This window comes from Cupressus sempervirens, chromosome 11 (genome assembly GCF_028749045.1).
Source record: "Cupressus sempervirens isolate cs-2001-9-10 chromosome 11, ASM2874904v1, whole genome shotgun sequence".
Classification (NCBI taxonomy): domain Eukaryota; kingdom Viridiplantae; phylum Streptophyta; class Pinopsida; order Cupressales; family Cupressaceae; genus Cupressus; species Cupressus sempervirens.
Window position 1 is genome coordinate 294789760 of NC_143128.1, and position 24831 is coordinate 294814590.

Sequence of the window (24831 nt, forward strand, 5' to 3'; positions counted from 1 at the left end):
TCATAGGCAGATAACATAAGTTGACCACAAGCAGAAATACAAATTTTGAAAGCAAATTATAAAGAGTTCACTGCCAAATTTCAATAAAATTCAGTTATTACATTTTGATAATCAATTGTAATTTGGCTGCAATTTAGCATTAAACGCTTGTGAGTTGAACTGTATTATTTTGTGATTTTTGTAAGGCTTCTATAATTAGATAGAGAATGTCATCAGATTTCTTTTGATGGGAAAAAGACTTGTATAAATGGAAATGGAATCTCACAACGAGAGAAGAAGGATGAGTTATTAAGCTCTCTGCAAAATATATCATTAAATAAATTAAAAAACACAAATTTATGCTTACTTAAAATAATTAGATTCAATTTAATTTTAGATATCTTTTTAGATATAAATAGATAGAAGATCTTAGAACTGAAGGACCAGCCCCAAAATTTGACCACTTAATAGACACCATTGTTTATTAAATTTTAAAATCATGCTTACAAGGTCAAAAAAATTGTAATGAGAACAACAACACAAAGATTCAGTAGAATATAAGACTGGAATTTATAATGGAAAAACAAATATCTAATGATCATAGTGCCTTAAATAGTGAAATAAATATGTACGATATTGAGCCAAAGGCCGCAACACAACCAAATGCAACATGCCTAGAGATGAAGACTTCTAATGACTATAGAGATGCCTAAGCCTAAAAATCATAAGTAGCTTGAACATTCTTCCTTTCATAGAAAGAATCAATGATTGATAACATGAGTGAAAAGCTAGGATGTAGATGTAAACCAATTTCTGGAACTCCCTTCATAAGTATTTTCTAGATTGTTGGTTTTCTCAAGAAAAGGTGAGATATCTATGGGAAAATGAAAAGTTTTTCTAATATTTGAACAATCTCCATCATAGTTGGATGTTGGTGTGGAACCTCCCTTGTACAAATCAACCCAATTTGCATGATTTCAGTAAGGCATGTGAATACCATTGCTTTATTTGACTTGTCAACATCTATGAGTAGTTGGTAGTCCACCACCTCTGTGATTTTATTTGGAAAATACATGCTTGACCATTTTGGTAGATTAATACTTTCTACAAACATGTTATCTATTGGTCTCCTCCTTGTCAATAATTCTAATAGTAGAATTCCATAACTATATACATCTCCTTTGGTTGAAATCTTTCCACCCATTCCATATTCTACAATACAATATACAATAATCAATGACTCTGAAGCTATATGAAATCATTATTAAAATTTAAAATAGTCGATGATCATTTAGATTCTAATGATACAAAATTTTATACCTGGTGCAAAGTAGCCAATAGATCCATTTAGTACACTTGTAGAAGACACTGAATTCATTGAACTCTCAAAAAAGAGTCTTGTAATGCCGAAGCCTGCTATATATGAAGTCATGTCATCATCTAACAATACATTGTTAGGTTTTAGGTCACAATGAATGACTTCCACACAACAATAATGGTGTAGATATTCCATTCCTTGTGCTATCTCCTTTGCTATTTTTAGTCGGTCAGCCAAAGTTAATTTACATTTATCTTCTCCCTCATCGTAGAACCACCTCTCCAAACTCCAATTTGACATGAAAGGAAGAACCAATGCCTTAAAATCATGGTTACAATGAGCTGAAATGATTTTTATCACATTACGGTGCCTAACTCTTTTTAACACATTGCATTCTCTTTGAAAACTTTGGAGGGCATTTTCATCTTGTAAACTGAAGACTTTAACAGCAATACGTGAACCACCGTTGAGAATTCCCCTATAAACAGATCCAAAACTACCAACCCCAAGTTGATTAGTTAGGCTAAACCCACCAGTTGCATCTGCAAGTTCTTCATATGAAATTCTTTTTGGTCCAATGTTGAAGTCAATAGGATTCTGATCAATATGTCTCCTTCTATAAAACATTAAGAACAATATAGAAGAGATAACAAATATTGTAATACCAATCAGAACTGGTACTATCACATTTTTGAAGGTTGACTTGTTTTTGTTCTTGGAATCCAAGCATGGTGGTAGATTTATCCACTGTCCACAAAGGCCAATATTTCCTAAAACTGCTGACTTATCAATCCTTGCAAAGACTCCTCCTTTCGAAACCTCTCCTTTTAAATTGTTTGACGATACATTAATATGTTGAAGCATTTTCATTTTTTGGAAAGTCAATGGAATTGAACCAGACAAATTATTTCTAGAGAGATCAATGTCTTGAAGATTTTGTAGATTGGTAAGTGATATGGGTAATGAGCTCGAAAATGAATTCCATGAAAGATTCAAGTATTGCAAGTTTGTACAACTTGACAATGCAGTTGGAATTTCACTTGAGAAGTTGTTGAGAGACACATCTATGGCTTGAACTATTTCCATAGTACTCATTACTAAAATAGAACCTTCCAATAAATTGCTTGAAACATTGAAATAAAATTGAAGATTCACAAGACTTGACCATTTAGGAGGTATGTTTCATTGTGATTTGTTGTAGGATAAGTCCACCTTTTCCAAATTTATACATCTCCCTAAACTAGTAGGCAATTTCCTTGAAAGTGGATTGTGATGAAGAATAAGATGCCTTAGTTGTGGAAGATTGCCAAGAGCAGCTGGAATTTGACCAAATATCATGTTTTCACTCAATGATAGCAGTCCAAGACTTTTTGCATGCCCTAAACTTTCAGGTATTTGCCCGCTTAAATTATTCTTGTCCAAATACAATCTTTCAAGATTTAAAAGATGGCCGAGTGTGGATGGAAAAATCCCATTGAAATGATTGTTAGATAAATTTAATGTTTCCAACTTTGTAAGGTTTTCGATGCCACTTGGTATGCTACCCTCAAGTTTATTATGGTTCAGACTCAATAGATACAATTGCCTTGATAGTTGACTAATAGAAGGAGGCAAAATCCCACTGAGTTGATTAAAAGACAAGTCTATTACTTGCAAGGAAGAGCAATTAGTCAAAGATGTTAAAAAAGGAAAGTCATTGCTTTTTCTCATGAGATTATTTGCTCCTATCGAAAACACTTGAAGGCAAACCAATTTTTCAAATTCTAATGGCACTATGCCACTTATTTCAAGATTGTTATCTAAGTCAATATTTTGAAGTTGAGTACAATTGGAGAGGGAGGTTGGGATTTCTCCAGTGAGTTGATTTTGCCATAATAACAATTCTTGCAACTCCTATAGCTTTCCAAATTGCCAGGGAATGTGACCAATTAATTGATTGTCATATAAACATAGAATTTGGAGATGAGTGCAATTGGAAAGGGTGGTGGAAATCATGGCCGATAAGTAGTTTTCATGAAAATTAAGCTCTTTGAGTTGAGTAAGCATACCCAATTCAATAGGAATATCAACATAAAATCTATTGTTCCCCAAGTCCAAATGAATTAAAGAGGACACATTTCCTAATTCAGCAGGAATCAATCTAGATAAATGGTTTTCACCAAGATAAAGTGTTTGGAGCTGAATAAGTGTACCCAATTTAACAGGAATTTTGCCATAAAATCCATTTTTCTCCAACTCCAATTCAATTAAAGAGGACATGTTTCCTAAGAAAGGTGGAATTGTGCCTGTTAATTGGTTTTCTCATAAATAAATGATTTCTAAATGTGAAAGAAGGCTTGTCTCAGAGGGAATGTTGCCACTTAGTTTGTTATAAGATAGGAAGAGATGACATAAAGAACGACAGTCAGCCAAAGTGGAGGGAATAGATCCTTCTAATTCATTTAGAGATAATCTAAGTATTCTAAGGCGAAAAAGCCTTCCTATCTGAGTTGGGATTTGGCCATGAAAGCTGTTATTTTTAAGAGCGAGTACTCTAAGAAAAGAAAGATTTTCAAGAAAGGGGGAAATAGTGCCCACTAATGACATACCTGTGAGATTCAAGGAAACCACATGTTGATGACGAGAAGAGCAAGAAACACCAGTCCAATTACAAAAAGTGTTATTGGAAGACCAATCATGTAAAACATTGTGAGGGTCGAGGGAAAGAGAAGTCTTGAAAGCCAAGAGAGCTTCTTCATCAGAATAAGAAGGAGAAGAATGAGAAGACAAGAAATACAAATAGAAACAAAAGCAGAAAACAAGCCATCTTCAATTTCATCTCCATGTGGGTATTTAGCCTATCAAGTCATGTTCTTGGTATAAGGATTGGTATCCTTATATAGATCTCTGCTGATGACCGTGTTCATGTTGAAGGAATACAAACTTTTGGTCTTGTCCACTCACTTTATGTGGTGTTTAGCACTCCTTAAAATGTACAATCACGAGTCTCATTTTGTTTTTGCTAGCCACTTTGCAGGGCAACGGCTACCCAGCTAGTTATTTCGACTGGCTAGGTATGCCATCCCCCATCCGCATCCCATCTAATATCAGCGGCCCATCGTTGACTCCTGCGTCCATGCCATCTCCCTGTCTGGCGCCTGTACTCCCCTCTGACGTTGATAGACAGAACAGATGCATTGAGGAAGATGGAGAATTTAATTTATGCAAGATCACTGGCTGCAAACAAGATTTGCATGCCAAGACATCAAACAAGCCATATTCATGACACACCAACTTTCACAAAAAGAAGACACATTAAAAAAGAGAAGAGGGAAGGTAATTAGCTGTCCAAAAATCTTACTTCGTAGCACATGCTTGCTGTTACTATGAACCATCTTACTTCTGTAATCACCGACTACCTGCTGTTACTGCTAACCATCTGCCTCCCCACTCTTCAGCAAACAAAAGGTATGTGCCCAACATGTTTTTCTTTTATTTTCATATCCTTCGTTGGTATAGTTTTTCTTTGATTTTTATCCTTGTATAGATTCATTTCATTAATGTTGTCCCTGTTTGGGGAAACAATTAGTTAAAAGGAAGTTGCAATAGTATATTTTTGATCTTATTCTTGTATCCACATATATCATACTCAAGTTTCTACATATATCCACGTCGATCCTTAGATCATCAGGATATTTGGCATGCGAACTAGAGCATATCGAAGAAGCAAACCCTTCCTTGCAACTATAGAACAATTTTCAACGTTTGTTTCTTTGTATTTTGCTTGCCACATCTCCTACTCGTTGCAATTCTGATTTTGAATATGATTCTTAACGAAGGGTTTAAGAAGAAGATTGTGATGGAAACAATTGCCTCCTCGCAGATTAATGGCTATGAAATTTTGGGAGTTTTGGGAAGTTATTTACTGGTTTTTAGGTGGGTCAAGGGGCAAAACTGAAAGATTATTATGATTCCAGGTAAACAATTTATATACATGCATCTAGACATGGAATGGAACTTCAAAATAGAAGTGCATATATAGGATTTAAAAATACAAGTATATTAGTAAAGAAAAGACACAAGTATAATTAAATGTTTGATTAAACACTTAGAATATATTTGATTAATAACTTTTATGCTTAGTTTTTAAGTTTTTATGTTAAAATTTGACTTTGTTTTCTTTTTACCTTCATTTATGACTTTTACAATTATATTTGATTAATGAAATTTAATATTAAAAAATAATAATTTAGATTTATAAAGAAGATTTTAATTTTTTGAATTATTTTATTCTACTTATCTTATGTTTTTAATTTTATATTTTCTTAATTTTTATTATTTTATTTATTTGTTTATATTAAACAATACATTTAAGTTTTTAAAAATTAATATATTTCTAATAAAATATTTAGCTACATTAGAATAGTTAAAACAAATAAAATGTCAAACTTTAATATAGTAATACAAGTTAACATAAATATATATATATATATATATATATATATATATAACATTCTATGATGAATTTAAAATCTAAATTTAATTTTAATAATATTTATAGACTATATATTTAAAAATCTATATATTTTACAGTGTTATCTAAGAGGGAAAAACTTTGACTTGAAAGTTAAAATATAATGTAAATTAAAACTTTAATATATAAATTAATTAAAAACCCTTCTAAAAGTTTGAAAGTTTACAAGTTATAAAATGATCAAAAATTGCACTGGCATGGGTCTGGGAATGTGTCAGACTATCACATGCCATACATGGCAAGCATACCGGCCAGAATACAGACGAATGGACAGTCTTCTGATTGCACGAAAAATAGAAAACTCTGAAAAATATGGAAGGAATAAGGAAAATATGTTATGTATGGGCTTGGGTGGCATGGCATACCTAGCCAGTCGAAATAACTAGATGGGTAGCCATTGTCGATGATGAGTACCATTGCATGCTTTTTCTCACACCTACAATCTAATTTGTTGGAAAAGATTTCAAAATCTCTTAGAATAAATTAAGCAATTGATATAAAAATCAAATACACTAGTTATTTATTCCAATTAATACTTATAAAAAATAAAATACACTTTTCAACACCTTTTTAATATCCCTTCATGGTTTTTCTCACACTTAAATTTGAATTTGTTTGAAAAGCCCTCAAAATTTTATAAAAGAAACTAAAGAATAGATATAAAAGTCAAATACACTAGTTATTTATTTCATTTAATAATTATATAAAAAAATCAAATCATACACTTTTCAACTTCATCTTACACCTTTTTAATATCCATTCCTAGTTATTGAACATTTATAGATCATTGCTTCCTTCATTTTATAGAATCAAATTATTTTTATAAAAAGTAAAACTATAATATACTTTTCAACTTTTTTTAACACTTTTTTATTCATTTTAATCAAATATAATTTGTAAAATTGTCATACTAAAACTATGTAAAATATTTTCATTATAAAAATTAAACAACACAAAATATATAATATATAATTCAACTTCATTTTATACCCTTTTAATCATTTCAATCAAATCTAATTTGTGAAATTTTCATGCCAAAAATATATAACCATTTTAATTCATCAATTATTTTATTTTTCAACTCCAATCTATTTTTATTTTTAGTTCAATAAAATATATTTCCAATCATGTATAATTGTTTTTTCCTAGTCAAATAATATAAAAGTCCTTAAATTCTTTTTTTTCTCTTGCATCTATTTTTTCGAACAAATATATATAAAACTAATGCAACATATGTGTAACTAATAACTCTACCATTCTTGAGTGGTGAGAAACTCAAGGTATAATATGTTGCCCTTTTCCTCATCTCTCATAATCATAGAACTCTTATCAAGGCATTCTTAAACAAGATCCCTATACCAGAAAGACAAATTTGAAAATGAATAAAAGCATTTTAACCACATTAACAATAGAAAAATTTAATAAGAAAACCAAGGCTACTAATCAAGAGTTGCTAAGTTTATGAAAAATCAATATTTGCCTAAATTAGCATTGTGACTGTGAATGAATGAAATGTAAGACTGAGTGAGTTCAAAGCTGACTGGTGAGCTTGACAGCAACTTCTAATAGTCAAACTAGGAATTTCATGACAATTAACCTCATTTAGGTAGCTTTTAATTTATCTATCTTTTAAGAAGAAATGTTAAAGGGTGTTGATTGTTGTTGGACGGGGCTAAATTGACAAGTAAACAATAGTTTAGGAATGTATTCTTGTATGCAGTTTATTGTACAAATATGTTATAAATCAGCTTGAATCAATATTTACATCACCATTTCCTTTCATGAAATTAAGTTATTCGAATTATTTAATTAATCCTTATTATTTTACATCAATTTCCTTGATTAAATTAGAGTTAATGTATTTAATTAATTTTAAATAAATGGTTCGATCATCTTGGTTTTTTAATTATTTAATTAAAGGAATTTGCTCCCTTTTGATTAAATAAAACCCCTCATCACTTAATGTGATGTGCAACAATTATTATTTTAAAAGAAATAATTAAATAAATGTCACACACTTTATTTTATAAGAAAAGGGATTATTTTACATTTAAATTAAATAAAAGCACCCCTCATCTTATAATTTTTATGGAGTTTTACACTCCACATCTCTTAATTAAATGTTAATTGCACATTCTCTTATGTGGGTCACACCTTTTCTTTTAATTTTCATTTTCCCTCTAATCTGGGAATACCTCTTGGCTTTGGTATATTATTGCATATCTTGTGTTTTCTTGTTGCTTTGTTCGTTGCAAGCGAGCATTCCAGCATAAATAAAAGGTACAACAGAGAAAAATGTGTTGCAAGGATTACTAGGTATTTTGTTGGATCTCTATAACACTTGGATTGGGAACTAAAATGAACATCTCATGTGTTTGGCTTCAGTGCTTTTACATGCTTTCATGGATTCACACTTCATTTGGTGCTCTAAAATTGGATCTAGATTTGTTTTCACGCATATATGTTTCACATAGTAATTAGGCCCTATGAACACTATTTGGGAGATCTTGAGAGATTAAGCTTCATTTGCTTTCTTTACATGTGAAGGTCCTCTTGACGACGGATCCCCTTATAGGTAGGGAAGGATATTTGTCATTGTTTCACTATTCTGCTTCGGTTTGTCCTCAACATCCACTAGTACTTTCTCTTTTGAGATTGGTGGTGTTTGTTGTTGGATTTTCCAAAAAATTGGTGAGGTGATTTCAAATTAGTGTGTCAAAGAATCTTGTTTGCTATGTTTGGGTAAGGTGAAGAGGCTAGAGGAGTATGCTATGTTCCCTTTTGGGCAGATTAGAAACTTGGAACCCTTAAATCCAAACCAATTCCTCATGTGGTACAACTTTGTGAGTCTTCCTTGATTAGAGAGGGTTAAACCATAGTAGGCGTTCCCTTTATTGGGTCAACCACGTGTATGATACCTCAAGTGGTAATAGCCATTTTTGACATGGTAGTAGCAACTGCTATATAAATGTCTTTGTGGGGAAAATCCCCATGGGTGTAGTCTTTTGTTGGTTTGTCAGATTTCTTCAATATCTCTGATTGATTAAATTTTCGAAATATGTCAAAACCTTGGTACGCCAAGATTGGACTTCGCCCACTCTAGATTGCAAAAGCTATAGAGTTGACCATTACTAAGAACCTTAGTGCTACCAAATTTTCTTTTCTAGGACTATTTGCGTGATTGAAAAATATTTTGAGAACATACACAATAGTGGTTCTAAGGATTAAATTCATACTATGACACTATTTTTGTTCATGTGCAAGGTTGCTTTGTCCCTTGCCCATTGCTTGTAGATGTTTTCTTGAAATCCCTGATTGTTGTTCTATGTGCCTGATTATTGTTTATAAATTTGAAATTGATCTTAGTTGGTTAAAAAAGGACAACTCATCATTCATCATTTGGATATACCTTAAAAACTATATTTTTTTGAGTATTCCATAACATGTCTAAGATTATTTCTCTAATTTTTTCAATATAGTTTCCAATGTATTTAACAAAAAAGTGCTTGAGAAATAATGGGTTGGCAATCAGTATCAAATCTCCATATTGAAAGAATCTATTGATTGTGGATATTTGGTGTATCATCATTTCTCACAAGTTTATATCGTGTCTTCTTGGTACTATCATAGGACAACCTAGATCTTTGTTCTTCTTTCCACAAATATTTGTATCTTCATGCTAGCTTGTTACCCTTTTGCAAAATGAGTTGTAATAAGAGAGAATGTTTCATATATCCATAGAAGAAAGTGTAGTCCCCAATGCTATGGAATCCTAGATGTGGGCATAATGAATGAGCCCTCTAGAAATCTTTAGCCCCATAGCATACCAATGACAAACACACACAAAAATGTCCTTGTGTCCTATTTTACAAGTTCTAAACCACATCATCTCATAGAGAATGTGACATCTTGTGTACCTAAACCCATTAACTCATTTCCAAACCAATTAATTTACATGAATCCTACTCCAATGAGGTGCCCCAATTAGCCAACCAATCTACAATAGCATTAGCCTCCCTAAATCAATGAGTAATCTTAAATTCCTTGAATCTGGGGAGAAGTTTCCACACTTCACCCAAGACATATTGAAACTCCCAACTGATGATCTTTCTAGATATTAAACCTTCAATAAAAATCTTGTTTAATCTCGTACTTGGAGATATTTGAACTCCCTCCAACTCTACTGAAGCATCTACTAAATTATTTGAACTATCTTGAATTCTAACAATTAAATCTTAAAAAAATTGCCCCTATTGTCTCTTAGAACTTTCCCAATCTCTAACCTCTCTGGGTTCCCTTTGGAGGTCCCATAAAATTTTCCTTTAGTAAAGGATCCATTAGGCCTTTCCCATCTAAATTTCCTTCTATTTTCTCATTTAGCCATGTTATCAACTAGTACCCCCCCACTGGGATATTTTCTCTCTTCCTTCTATTCAAAACATAAGCAAGGAAAAGGGAGATGAGAGAGAATTGGACCACATAAAAAATGAATTAAATGATTTAGAAATTAAGGCTTTAATACTATCCCAAACTTTATCCACTAACACTAATTCCTCCCTAAATATCATCTTATTCCTTTCCCACCAGTTAGCCCTTACCACAACTGGAAGAGAAATGCTCCATATCTCAAAAATGATAGAGCCCTTATTCAAAATTTCTCATCCCACCAAATGTTGAGAGAGAGAGATAGAGAGTGCAAGGAAGAGGAATGTAGCATCCAAACTTATTCAAAATCATTTCAAATATGATTGAGATAATTCATAATTCAGTAACAAGTGATTTACATCTTCCATTGCATTTCCACAAAGAACATAATTAAAGATGTTATCTATACCAAGCCTCTCCAACCCATCACTTGTAAGGATTCTAAGTTGAAGAGACCTCAATAAGAAGGCCCCCACTTTTGGAAATATTAAGACAACACTTAACTTCCCCATTATCTCTTTGACCCAACACTTGAATTGATCTATAACCCTCCTTCAGTGGGTGCTTTCAAGATGAAGTAACTTGTCAAATTAGTCTTTCCTATCAAAATTAATAAAAATCATTCACTTTTGCAATATGTTGAGGAGATATGAGATATCAACCTTTGATATATGCTCACTAGATAGGTCCTTCCATGATGAAATTGGGATATCATCCTCTATTTGTATGGATACATAATCTTCCACCTTAACACCCTATGTTTGCGCAAAAATTTAATATCCCTTTAAAGATACAATAATCTAGAGAGAAATGTTCCATGAAAATAGAGTTATGTTTGTTAGAGACCAACATAGAAACACGATCTAGCACCTTATCGTTATCTTGGGATGAAAAATCTTGAACATTCAATAGAGTGGATATTTTTATGAACACTTGGTTCATCTAGATGTAGAGATGAATTTTGGTTATTAGCAAAATAATATCATTTCTTAGAAACACATTAAATACCATAATGTAAGTAACTCCTAGCTTCATTATCCTTATTCTTGAAAATTTTAGGGTTTTGGGAAATAGAGATAATACATTTTGAAGTTATTCAAGAATAATTTGCAACAAGGCAAAAAGAGTAGAATATGTGTAAATCACCATAATATAAAGATAATTTTTATTATTAACCACACAAATTTAATATGATTATTAACCATTTAAACTTTGTGTCCTAGGACAATACGAATCATGTGTCCTAGGCTTGCACTAACATGCATCTCATTAGTAGATCACAAGATTAGAAAAATATAGAATAAAATATCTAATATCAACTTCTAATATAATTTTGCGAAATCATTTCATTGATGGTATAGTGAAATTATTTCATATCAAGGATATAATTGTATTTATTGTGATTTCAATATACTATAGTTTTATTGACGATATATGTAATAATCCCTATTAGTTTTTTTTAACATGTTTCAACAAGTTAAGGATCATTATACATATTAATATTCCTCAGAATGGATACAAAGTTTAAATGGAAATCACTCATCAAACTACCTATGCAAGATTTCCCCAATGAAGGAAGTGATTTTTCAAGTGCACAACTAGAGTGGACACCTATTGGACATCAAAATGCAGTTATGGATTTATGTGCTGCTATCCCTCTTGAGAGACTCTCTCACTTTGTCAAGGGAGAAGGTCTATTGGATGATACAAAAACAACATTCGTACAAAAAGAACATCATGAGAAGAACTTGACAAACCCTACTAACCAAGCTACCAAAATGTATTCAAGGTTTGCTTAGATTTAGTATAATAATTAAGCATGCAATATTCTAATTTTATAAAATTTATTGATTATAAATTGGTATAAATATATTTGTACATGTATATACAGATATCATTGTGCATTTGGACCTCATGATAATAGAAGAAAACCCAAAATAGATATGCAAAGGTTACCAAGGTTTGCAAAGAAAAGGGGTTGTAAAGCACACTTTTGTGTTAGAGTTATGTATGGAAGCCTAGATGTTTCTATCATTACTTATAATGAGTTTAGTCATCAAGATGCTAGTGGTGAATTTTGTCATGGAAAGGATGACGCTTCTGGTGACCCAAGGAGTATGGTTGCACCGAGATTGTCAAATGAATATAAATCTTATATTGAGTCATTCTTATTGATGGGTGTGGGGGTTTCCACAATATGTGAGCAACATTATTTGGATCTTGGTCTTACGAAATTAATGAATAAGAGGGACACATTTCTACTAAGAAAAGATGTAATGAATGCATGCAAAAGGGTGTGTTCCCTTCAATCACAAAAAAACGAAAATGATGCCAAAAGTGTAATTTTATGGCACATGGAGGAGAAAGACAACTTCTTCTACTATAAAACACCTAATAGTGGAGAAGACATTCCATTTATCACAGGAATTCAAACACCATGGATGCGAGAGATGATGGTGAGACATTCACATAACTCTATTATAGCAATGGATTCCACTTTTTCAACAAATAAATATGTTGTGAGTATACCAATGTCAACTATATTAATATATTTTAGTTTAGTTCATCTAAAATTTATCTAAAATCTTAATTTGTTGATTTCTTCATTTGCAGTATGAGTTATATTCATTACTTGTATTTGATGAACAAGAGACTGGCATGCCTATTGCATGGGCCATATCGTCAAGAAATAAAGTTGATGATATACATGGGTGGCTAGCAGAAGTTTACAAAAGAGGCAAGCAATATAAAGAATATTGGCAAGTCAATGCATTCATGACCGATGATGCTAGTGCCGAGATTGAAGCAATTAGGTTTGATAATCCTCCAATTATATTTGATATATAGGTTTTAAAACTATACATTTTATTATTTAAACATATAATTTTAGTTGAATAACTAATTGTGTTTGAATGCTACTTATTAATACTTGTAATGTAACTTGTAGATTGTCCTTCAATTGTTGAGTACTTTTATGTATCTAGCATGTACACAGGGCATGGCTAAAGAATGTCTACAAGTGATTCATTTCTTCTTAAAATTCATGTAAAGTTATTTTGTTAACATCATAGCTTGATATTATATTTTTTATTATAGGTTTGTAAGAAATAAGGATGTTGGAACAAATATTTTCACTAGACTAGGTGCGATAATGTATGCCATAAGTGATGATGGAGATGTCACTACTCATCTTATAAAACAATTTATGGAGGAATTCAAAGAACAAAAAGAGTTTATTGATTACTTTCGAAAGACTTGGTGTCATGATGAGAGACGCATTGGTAAGATCATACACATTATTCATTACATTATTTTATTTTTATTTTTATTGCTCGGTTCTTTTATTATATATATGCTAAGACATTATCATACTTTTTTATATAGAAATGTGGGCAAAAAACTTTAGAGGTTTCTCTCATGCGAATCAAGAGACTAATGCTTCCATAGAGTCATACCACATGCATATCAAGAGTCACTACTTGACCGACTGTTCTAGAAAATGCACAAGGAGAATGGATTGGCTCATTCATGTTCTTCTTCATAGGGTAGAGCCATACTATAAAAATAAGAGATACTTGCAGTTATCTGGGTTTCTAACCAACTTCAAAAAGGAGAGATACTACCTAACTTCTTTAGAGAGATAAAAAAGAATAGCAGATACAGATTGCTACCTATATGACCTTCCTGATACATTTAAAGTTAGAAGTCAAACCATTTCAACCAAATGGTATCTTGTAAGAAAATTTGGACCAAATTTGCAAGTGTGTGATTGTGAGTGGGCAAAAAGAGGTAACACATGCAAACATGTGCTAAAGATTTTAGATCTACTAAAGAGAACCCATATAAACCAGAAAGGTCAAGTGGTTGGTAAGTATCATTTGAGAGATAATTTTAATAATTTATTTTATACAATCGATTATTATATTGTTAAGACCTACTTAAACTGATCTTAAATACAGATGATGTTACTGCATCGGCTGAGGATTACAACAAAGTTGGAGGGAATTTTGGTCATAAAAACTATAACATTGGTAATAAGAATGTGTGTTTACAAGTAGATTTTAAATTATTTTATGGATCAAAAAGTTAAGTGATTTTTTTCCAATTGCAGATGGTTCTATACCTTCAAAAGATCAAGATGTACTTGGAGTCAACATTGGTGAAGATGAGAGAATTGGTAATTTTTAATACCAATTTTTTTCTTAAGAAATATATAGTCTTTTAAAATAGTATTTTGACTTTACAATTTTATCTTTTTACTACAGATTGTGTGAGATCATTTGATACTTCTCATGATGAACTTCAAAATTGCATTGATTATGTAAATTCATTTATCCAAAATTTGTCAACTAGAGAAGAATATGAAAAAAAAAAATCCATTCAACATGTTGGGAGATTTAGAAATGAGATACATGCATCTCTTGCTTCAAGTTCCAATTTTGAATCAATTCCTGGCTCAGAGAACATGCCTATGAAGCGAAAGGCACCATGGTTTAGTCCAAGTAAAATGCATAAGCATCAATCTTTTCATAAAAAAGAAAACCTATGACTCAAAGCTTAAGTGAAAGAGTTGATGAGCATAAAAATTTTCAATTCTCCTCTGTACGCTCTAAAAAGAAAAAGGGAAAAAAATTCATTAATCGTTCAGGCATAGCAATACAAGGAGAAAGAGTTATTCTGTCACAACAAGGTGAGTACATTTATTTAAAAGTATTTTATTATTTTCAACATATAGCTCAATACTTGTATTTTTTATTTCATATGTTGAACATGTGTCAATATAGGTTTGGTTGATCAAGGAGAATCTCCACGACGTCGATTGCCTTTCTCTATTGATTTGAACCAAACAATAACAGATGACACACAAGTACTAGATGGTAATTTACTCACTATTAACTATTTTTATTAAAATTAATTATTTAGTTCACATTTCTAATTTCATTTAATGCTTTATCAAATAACCAAGATGTATTTTGTGGAGATCAACCATCAACGCCAAAGGTTATTCATCCTCAAACATTTCAACAAATTTGTGGAGGTAATGGAATTTTGATTTTTCTTATTGTTACATAATGTGATATAGATTATGAGAACAATATTGTGATTTAGAATTTAGTTATGATAGAAAAAATAAAAATTTGAAATTATATTTGATTTTTTAGTTTATAATTTAATTTTATCTAAATGAATGTGCTAAATGTGCATTGTTGTATTAGATGATCAACAAACTAACCAACAATATGGGTTGCCCTTTTCTATTGATCTTAACCAAAACACAACAAGTGGAGATGGTAAGGAAATTATGAAATGATATTCAATTTTCTAAGACCTTTTTCTTAAATGGATTTTATAACTAACTCATTTATTTTGTAGGTATTGATGATATCTATATGGAGGATTATGGCTAATAAATTTTGAGACAATCATTAAAGTCTATAAAACTTTATATAAATGTATTCATGATTATATTTGTACAGGCACTTTATATGACTATTTTATAAAGCCTCATTAGTGTTCCAATATGTGGTTAGAGTTTGAATATCTAGAAGATATAAGGGAAGCCTTTTGGGTTTCTTAACAATTCTAGTTTAGGGATTACACTTTACACATCTTGAATATTATGAGTAACGAATGAGAGTTTTCTTTTTTGTTCTTTCCCTCACGAAATCCTTTTGAACCAATTTATTTATTATAATATATGGTGATATTCTACTCTTGTTAAGAAAAAATAATAACACTCATTGAAATTAGACCACTCTTATGCACATGTAAATTCTACCTCTTACTTTTTATAACTAATCAATTACTTTTAATAAGTCATAATGCTCTCTCTCTCTCTCTCTCTCTCTCTCTCTCTCTCTCTCTCTCTCTCTCACACACACACACACACACACACACTCAATTAATTAATAAATCTTGAGATAATTATTATAGTTTATCAAACTTTATATAAATGAATTATGATTATATTTGTATTGGCACTTTATAATCATAATAATAAATGAATAGAAGCTACGAATAAGATTGGATTGATGAAACCTTACATTTTATATACCATTTGAATTAAAATTATTTGTTAATGGTTTTGTTGTTTAAATTATAAAGATTTTTTTTAAATTAATATATTTTTTCTCAAAAGCAATAGGTCAAAGCCAAGATTTATTATTATTTATCATATGAGACCTCCCAAATAAGAGGCTCACAATTTACCATTTTATTGTAGGCTCTTGCCTTCAATTAATATTTTAATAATATATTAACCAAATTTATTTTTAATTAAAATAAAATTGATTAATATTTAATGATATATCTATTAATTTAATTTTTTAAATTTATTTTGAATAAATGGCATATCTAAATTAATTATAAAGAGGATAAATAATTTAGAAATAGATTTTAGTCAAGAGCCTATAACACAACATAGCATTAGCCTCTCATGTGGGAGGACTTGGCTTTGAATCTACTCGAGCTTAACACATAATAATAATTAGTTTCAATAAATTATAATAATTAATCTAGGTTTTGGCTGATTACCTATCAAAAAAAATGTTCAAATAGATTTTAACAATGATATAATATGTTGAAATAAATTAAACAATGATATAATATATTAGTTTTAGTCACAATTATTTTCTTTGACAAATAATAATCATAATTATTTTTCCAAATTTAAACAATATATTACAATCTTAAAATTTATGATTGTTATATATTTTTCAATATATTAAGAAACTAATATAATATTGATTATACATAAATATAATATAATACTCTAATTTATAGTATTAAGAAATCATTTATTATAAAATATTAATTTAAATTATTCAAGAGTTTCCATTCTGTAGAGAATTTTAAAAATGAATTTTCAAAAAAAAAGTCAACTTAGATTTTAGAATTTTTTTAATAAGATTGTTTAACTATTTTCTAATATGAATTTAATCACTTGACTATTTTGACAAACATACATACATATGACAAGAATGTGTTCAATATTTTTTAATATGAATACAAAACTTTTATTAATTTTTTAAAAGGATTTAAATTTTCTTAACATTTAAAATGAACTTTGGCATTTAAATGACTAGCAAAAAAAACATTACTCTCACTCCCTTGGGTAAAGTTGAAATTGAAATTAATAATAAAACAATGGATTTAGTAAACATTATTCTCTCATGGAATGTAAGGGGGTTGAATAGCATCCCTAGACAAAAGGCTATTCATAACTTGGTGGTTGATCATAGCCCTGATGTTTTTTGTATCCAAGAGATTAAGCTCTCTGTGGAGTCTATGGTCCAACATGCCTCTAGTATTTGGTCTCGTGGCCAATGCCAGTGTGTTGGGGCAACAGGCAGTGTGGGTGGTTTAGCTATATATTGGGATCCTCAAAAAATTTCTCCTCTTGGCTGGATGTATTCTCGCTCAGCTCTCTCTATGGTAGCTTCTGCTCTAGACTCAGGAGAGGTAATCATGGTTACTAATGTGTATGCACCTATTGATCTTGTGGGAAAGGAGGAACTTTGGGAACATATTCAATATGTTAGAAATTGTCATCCTTATCATCCTTGGGTGTTAGCAGGGGACTTCAATTCAGTTTTAAGTCTGGAGGAGAAGCATGGTGGTTTGGCTAGATTGGGGCCTTCTTCTGCTCTTCTTTGGCAACATATATCTCTTTTGCATCTCTCTGATTGTTAAGCCTTCTAATGGTCTCTATACCTGGAATAATCGCTGGACTGGTGTTGCTGCTATCTCAGAATGTCTGGATAGATTTCTTGTTTCTTGCTTCTGGGTTAGTGGCACCCTTACTATCTCTTTAGAAATCCTTGATTGGAGGGGTTCAGATCATTGGCCAATCAAATTTTCTGCTATAGGGGCTTATGTTCCGAAGCATCCTCCTTTTAAGTTCCAATTGATGTGGCTTCGGGACTCCTCTCTTCATGATTGTGTTTTCTGTTGGTGGAAAGATGGTGCTCCTGCATATGGTACTGCAATGTTCTCATTTTCTAAAAGGCTTCAATATGTTAAAAGGCAGCTCAAGATATGGAATAGGGAATGCTTTGGGAACCTTCACTTTATGAAGAGGCTTGCTCAAGAAGATCTTGATGTCATCACAAGGGAGATTAGAGATCGAGGTTTCTCAGAGGATCTTGGCAAGGCTGAATCCCTTGCTTCTAGAGCTCTAGAAGAATGGGAACTTCGAGAGGAAATTTTTTGGAAGCAAAAGGCTAGAGTTGATTGGCTCCAGGAAGGTGATCGTAACACTGCCTTTTTCCATAAAATAGTGCAATCTCGCCGGAATCAGAGCACTATCTCTTCTTTGGTTAATTCTCAAGGTATCCAACTGAATTCCTTGCCAACTTTGTTCCAGGAGGCTATTTGGTACTACTCTACCCTCTTCTCTGAGGACTCTCCTCCTGCTGATAATGAAGAAAATCTTATTTTGTCCTGTATTCCTTCCCTTATCACTCAGGAAATGAATGATTATCTCATGCGTCCTATTTCTTTGGAAGAGCTAGAGGAGGTGGTCTTTGGCATGCCTAAAGGGAAGGCTCCTGGTCCTGATGGCTTTCCAGTTGAATTCTTTCAGGAATTTTGGGACATCATTAATCATGATTTGTTGGAGGTGGTTAAAGAATCCTATGCTAGCAAGCAGATGCTTCGAGCTTTGAACTCTACATTCTTGACTCTTATTCCTAAGAGAGAGGGTGCTAATCAATTGGAGTTTTTTAGACCAATTGCCTTATGTAATGTGGTTTACAAAGTTATTACTAAGTTGATTGTTGAGAGATTGAAAAGGTGGCTTTCCATTATTATCTCAGAAGAACAAGGTGGTTTTGTTGCTGGCAGACAAATTTTGGATGGGGTGGTTATTGCTACTGAGGCTATTCACTCTATGGCTACTTCAAGGGAGAGAGCCATGTTTGTTAAGCTGGATATGGCTAAGGCCTACGATAGAGTTAAATGGAGCTTCCTAAGGAGTATTCTTCTTTCTTTTGGATTTACCTCTGACTAGGTGAGTTGGATTATGAGTTGTGTTACTTCTGCCTCTTTTTCTGTTCTTATTAATGGTCAACCTTCTCAACTATTTGGTGCTTCTAGAGGCCTTCGCTAGGGTGACCCTCTCTCCCCATATCTATTCATCATCATGGCTGAAGGCTTGGGCAGATTCATTAAGCATCAGGTGTCCCAGAATTCTATTCAAGGCTGGCGGTGGGGTAATGGCTTACCTTCTCTTTCCCATCTTCAATTTGTTGATGATTCTGCTCTTGTTGGTCTTGCTAGGATCAAGGAAGCTGAAGCCTTTCGACATGCTTTGGACGTTTATTTGGCAGCTTCAGGCCAGAAAGTTAATGAGCACAAATCTTCCATTTACTTTTTTAACACTCCTAATTCTATTCAGCACAGGATTGTTGGTATCCTACGGTTTCAGATAGGATCACTTCCTTTGACTTATCTTGGCATCCCTATTGTTGTTTCTAGGCAGCCACATCTCTTCTAGCAAAATTTGATTACCAAGCTTCAGGATAAGGTAAATCATTGGACTCATAGATGGCTTTCTACTACTACCCGGGTTATTCTTCTTCAAGCTGTTATCCAAGCTCTTCCTACTTATCGAAGCATGGTTCACGTTGCACCTATTTACTTTCTCAAGGAGTTTGATGCTCTTTCTCGACAATTCCTTTGGAGTGGTAATTTTTGTAGTACTAAATGGAGCTTGGTTAATGGGGCAACTATTTGTAGGCCTAAAAAGGAGGGTGGTCTTGGTCTTCGATCTGCTCTATTGAGTAGTCAAGCTTTGGCTGCTAAACTTTATTGGCGATGGTGCTCTGGACAACATCAACTTTGGGCTCATATTATCACTCATAAATATTTCCATGGTGCTGATCCTTGCTCTTTTTCTGCACTTCCTCTTGAAGGTCATGGCTCAATGCTTTGGCATACTTTGAAGACAGGTGCGATGTTGGTAAAGAGGGGTCTATTTTGGATATGTAAAGGAGGTTCTCAGGCTTTTTTTTGGTCTGATGCTTGGGATGGATTCCCTTCCATTTTATCCATATACCCTCATCTTCAACCTCTTTGTGACTCTTTTCTTGCCGCTGGATGGGATAAAGTGGCTCATTACAAGACTCCTTATCAATTGGGACCTGTTGTTGGTTATAGATGGAAGCATTCTTCTGATTGGCCTCCTGGAGGTACAAACATGGATCATCAGGAGCTTTCTCAAATTTTGGTCTCTAGAGAGTGTTCTTCTTTGCTTGGTCCAGATGTTTTGGCTTGGGGTGATACCTTTTCTGGTAAATATCATGTCTCTGCTGGGTATCAGGAGATAACTAGACAATTATTTGGGGATGCTGAGGTCCCTTGGTGGAAGCAAGTTTGGAATAAAGTTTCCTGGTCCAAGTGCAATTTTTTCATGTGGCTAGTGGCTCACAACCATTGTCTTACCTGGGATAATCTTTGTAAACGTGGATTTCAAGGCCCCTCTTATTGTGTTTTGTATGGTAATGGAGAGGAGTCTGTCTCCCATCTATTCTTCCATTGCTCCTATTCTACTTAGATATGGCACCTTTGGTGGCGCGCTTGGGGTTGCTCTTGTCAGCATGCTTCCTCTTTGCCTGAGTTCTGGGCCCGCTTGGGTACTGCTCCCTCCAAGTCTTCTTTTCTCCATGCTGCTTGGATTGCTGGCCCATCTTTCATGCTTTGGCATATCTGGTTGGAGAGGAATCGTCGCATATTCCAAGATGTTCGGCTTGGTGTTTTGCATCTTTGGTGGAAAATATCACATTCTCTTCAGGAAACTATTCTTGTGAAGTGTGAGCTTGATGGGGGTATGGATCCGGTTGATCTTGCTATCTGTAATCACCTCAATTTTCATCTGCAAGATGGAGTTGCAGCTCATAGGTTTCCTTCTATGTCCAAGAAGCTTCATCATCAGAGGAAGGGTCAGGTTAACTGAGATGGGCACTGGACTCCTCCTCCCTGTGGAGTTCTGAAAATTAACACTAATGGTTCTTCCCGTGGGAATCCTGGTCCGGCTGGTATTGGTGGAGTGGCTCGTTGTAGTTCTGGGGATGTTAAATTTTTCTTCTCAGTTCATAAGGGTGATTATACTAACAATCTCATGGAAGCTCAGGCTATTTTATATGTTGTGGAACAGTGTTGCTTGCGGGGATGGAGTAAGATTATCTGTGAGTCTGATTCCCAAGTGGTGGTTAACATGCTTTCTTTGCAAGAGCTTGAGGATGTTAGTTGGTAGCTGGCTACTGTTGTTAAGCAGATTTTTTTCTTCTCTTCCTCTTTTCAGTTCATTAGGTTCACGTATATTCCTCGTGAATGGAATAGAACTGCTGATTGTTTAGCCAAATGGGCATCTAGTCCTAATCCGGGTTGGAATATTAGGGATAGGAGGCAACTGTCTTTTGAGATGGTGCAAGAATTTGATGATCTTGTTGCTCAGGATCGAGCTCCTTGTTGAGCTCTCCTTGTTGTATTCCTTTCTGTCTTAATAAATTTTTACCCCTCTTTTTGCTAGTAAATATTGCACACATCCTTTTTAGTGAAAAGAAACACTCCTGCAGCTTTGATTGTGACTTTAGGAAAAGGTTTTAAAAAGTAGTGTGGTACTTCCAAAGGAGAAAACATTGCAAACACTTAGGCCATTCACAATTTATATGATTGGGGGCAAGGATTAAAAAATAAGTAATCTTATTCATTTAGGCCATCTCGCTTATTTTTCCATGGACGGCATGGACTACAAGTCAGTGTCGAATTGGATTTCATGCCATGCGTATCACATCTTGCAACGGTTGCAACCATTGAACCCCTATGACTGTCGGCATCTGTCAGGATACGGCATTTCAGGATGGTCGTGCAGTCAATGATGGGATGCAAATGGGGATGGGATGTAGATGGAGGATGGCATACCCAGCCAGTCGAAATAACTGGCTGGGCAACCATTGCCTTGCCAGTCGAAATAACTGGCTGGGTAGCCATTACCCTGCCAGTCGAAATAATTGTGAGATTCAAGGAAACCACACATTGATGACAAGAAGAGCAAGAAACACCAGTCCAATTACAAAAAGTGTTATTGGAAGACCAATCATGTAAAACATTGTGAGGGTCGAGGGAAAGAGAAGTCTTGAAAGCCAAGAGAGCTTCTTCATTAGAATAAGAAGGAGAAGAATGAGAGACAAGAAATACGAATAGAAACAAAAGCAGAAAACAAGCCATCTTCAATTTCATCTCCATGTGGGTATTTAGCTTATCAAGTCATGTTCTTTGTATAAGGATTGGTATCCTTATATAGATCTCTGCTGATGACCATGTTCATGTTGAAGGAATACAAACTTCTGGTCTTGTCCACTCACTTTGTGTGGTGTTTGGCACTCCTTAAAACGTACAATCACGAGTCTCATTTTGTTTTTATCGGCCACTTTGCAAAGGCAGTGGCTATCTAGCAGCCACGCTTCCATGTCCTGTGCACTTCATCCATCAGACACCCATCCATCGCACATTGTACTTTCACCAGTCAATCATGTCTGGGCAACGGCTACCCAGGCAGCTGAATCGACTGCCTGGGTATGCCCCCCATTCTCATGCCTCCTCATGCCCAACGGATCCTACGGCCGTACTCATGCCTGTGTGTGACAGAGGAAGGTACCCGGAGCTTCTCGATTCTACTGCCCCCTGTGTCGTTTTGAAAGGACTACTATAGTTTTTATTTTATTTTTATGTTGCATCTCAAAAAAGGTCTTACTATTATTTTCTTCTAACTTATGTTACTATAAGTATGGTTTAAATTTAAACATGATAAAGAATACCATCTTTATTTATGTTTTTTTGGTTTAAATATTAAAATAAATAAATTTAAGTATTTCAAATTGGTTAAACTTGTGTTTTTTATTTTTTTAATTGGAGACTTCGGTTTGTTTTATTTTGTTGGGTTTATTTGTTTAGTATCTTTATGTATATAAATGAAATCTCTTTGATTTAAAATTTCTATAACATTTAAAATTTGTTTAGTATTTTAATTTTAAAAATATAACATCTTATTTGTAAATTATAATTTCTAGCATTTTATAATTTTTATAGGTAATTAATATGTATTCTAGAATTATCTCTATAATATAATATCATTTTATTTTATTCAAGTGAAAGTGGCATTTCTTCTTTTCAATGTCTCCATTTCTCATTATTTATAATATTATTCTAAAAGTGAAACAAAGTGACAAAATTTAGAATAATTATAAGAGTAAGTTATAAAATATATATAAATAAAATTTATACATCTTTAAAGAATTATATGAATTTATTAAAACTATATATTTATTTTAAATAAAAATCACATACCATCTACTTTTAGCTGAAGTTCACACATTTTTTAAGTGAAATGATGTTGAAAGCTTGCACTTTACATCCACATACAATACCTACTCATTTTCTTTTCTATCCATGGTTGCAACGACTTAAGTTTTGACTTGACTTTGTAAATTACCATTCAATTAGTTCTACAAATTATAATCAGCTCCTAAATAATTAGTTAATTAAAATATTTATCTTAATTACACATAATCTAATAATGGGACCGGCATTTTTTAATCTCAAATTTACAATGCAATTTCATTTAAAAAATTAACTTAATTTTGTAAAAAATAAGTTACTTAATTTTTAAAAAAATATTAAGTTACTTAATTTTGTAAAAAATTAAGTTACTAATTTTTTAAATTTAATTGCAGCAACATTTTTTTTATCTCAAATTTATAATGCAATTTCATTTAAAAAATTAAGTAACTTAATTTTGTAAAAAATTAACTTAATTTTGTAAAAAATTAACTTAATTAAATTTAAAAAGTTAGTAACTTTTTTTTTTAAATTAAGTTAATTTTTTAAATGAAATTGCATTGTAAATTTGAGATAAAAAATGGCGGTCCCATTATTAGATTATTTGTAATTAAGATAAATATTTTAATTAACTAATTATTTAGGAGCTGATTATAATTTGTAGAACTATTAAGTAACTTTTTTTAATTTATGTAACTATTTAGTTAGAATTCAAAAGATTCCCTTCCGTTATCTGCAATTCTTCGAGAGAAATCAATGATAAAGAGACCTCATTTTTAGAGCTGGATACAACATACATTCACATGCAGCTGGTAACCACAAATCCAAAGCCCCCTTTTTTTCACAAACCCAATTTCTCATGTTCTTCCTCCCCTCTTAAAAAAATTCCTCTTTTTGATCCAAATTCAAAAGCATTAGAGAAGCCATGAAATAGGTACCACAATTTTGGAGAAGCCATGAAATTGCAGAGAGTAACAGAGTGCGTACACAAGAACCCCAAAAAAACCCTCTTTTTGATCCTCTTCCTTCTCGCAGCCGCCATTGCAGCGCTCCTGGTGGGCGCCATTGTTTTAGACCATTCATCCAACATATTCGTCTTCTACTCCCTCTGCGTGGGGATGATAATCATGACATTGTTCCTCATGATCTGCCTCTGGAGGAGAGAATACTTGCACATGAAAAGAACCGCCGCCATGACCAGAGTAAGCGGCGGCGGATATTTTCCGATCAGCGAGGATTTTCTGAGGAAAGTGAGCGG

General features: G+C 32.9%; 2 pseudogenes; one reads left to right on the forward strand and one right to left on the reverse strand.

Moving 5' to 3' along the window:
* Positions 1-767: 767 nt before the first annotated feature.
* On the reverse strand, positions 768-4121 carry LOC149529283 (uncharacterized; annotated as a pseudogene).
* Positions 4122-24529: 20408 nt separating this feature from the next.
* The window catches only part of LOC149529284 (putative receptor-like protein kinase At5g20050 pseudogene), a 1668-nt pseudogene continuing 1366 nt past the window's right edge, over positions 24530-24831 (forward strand).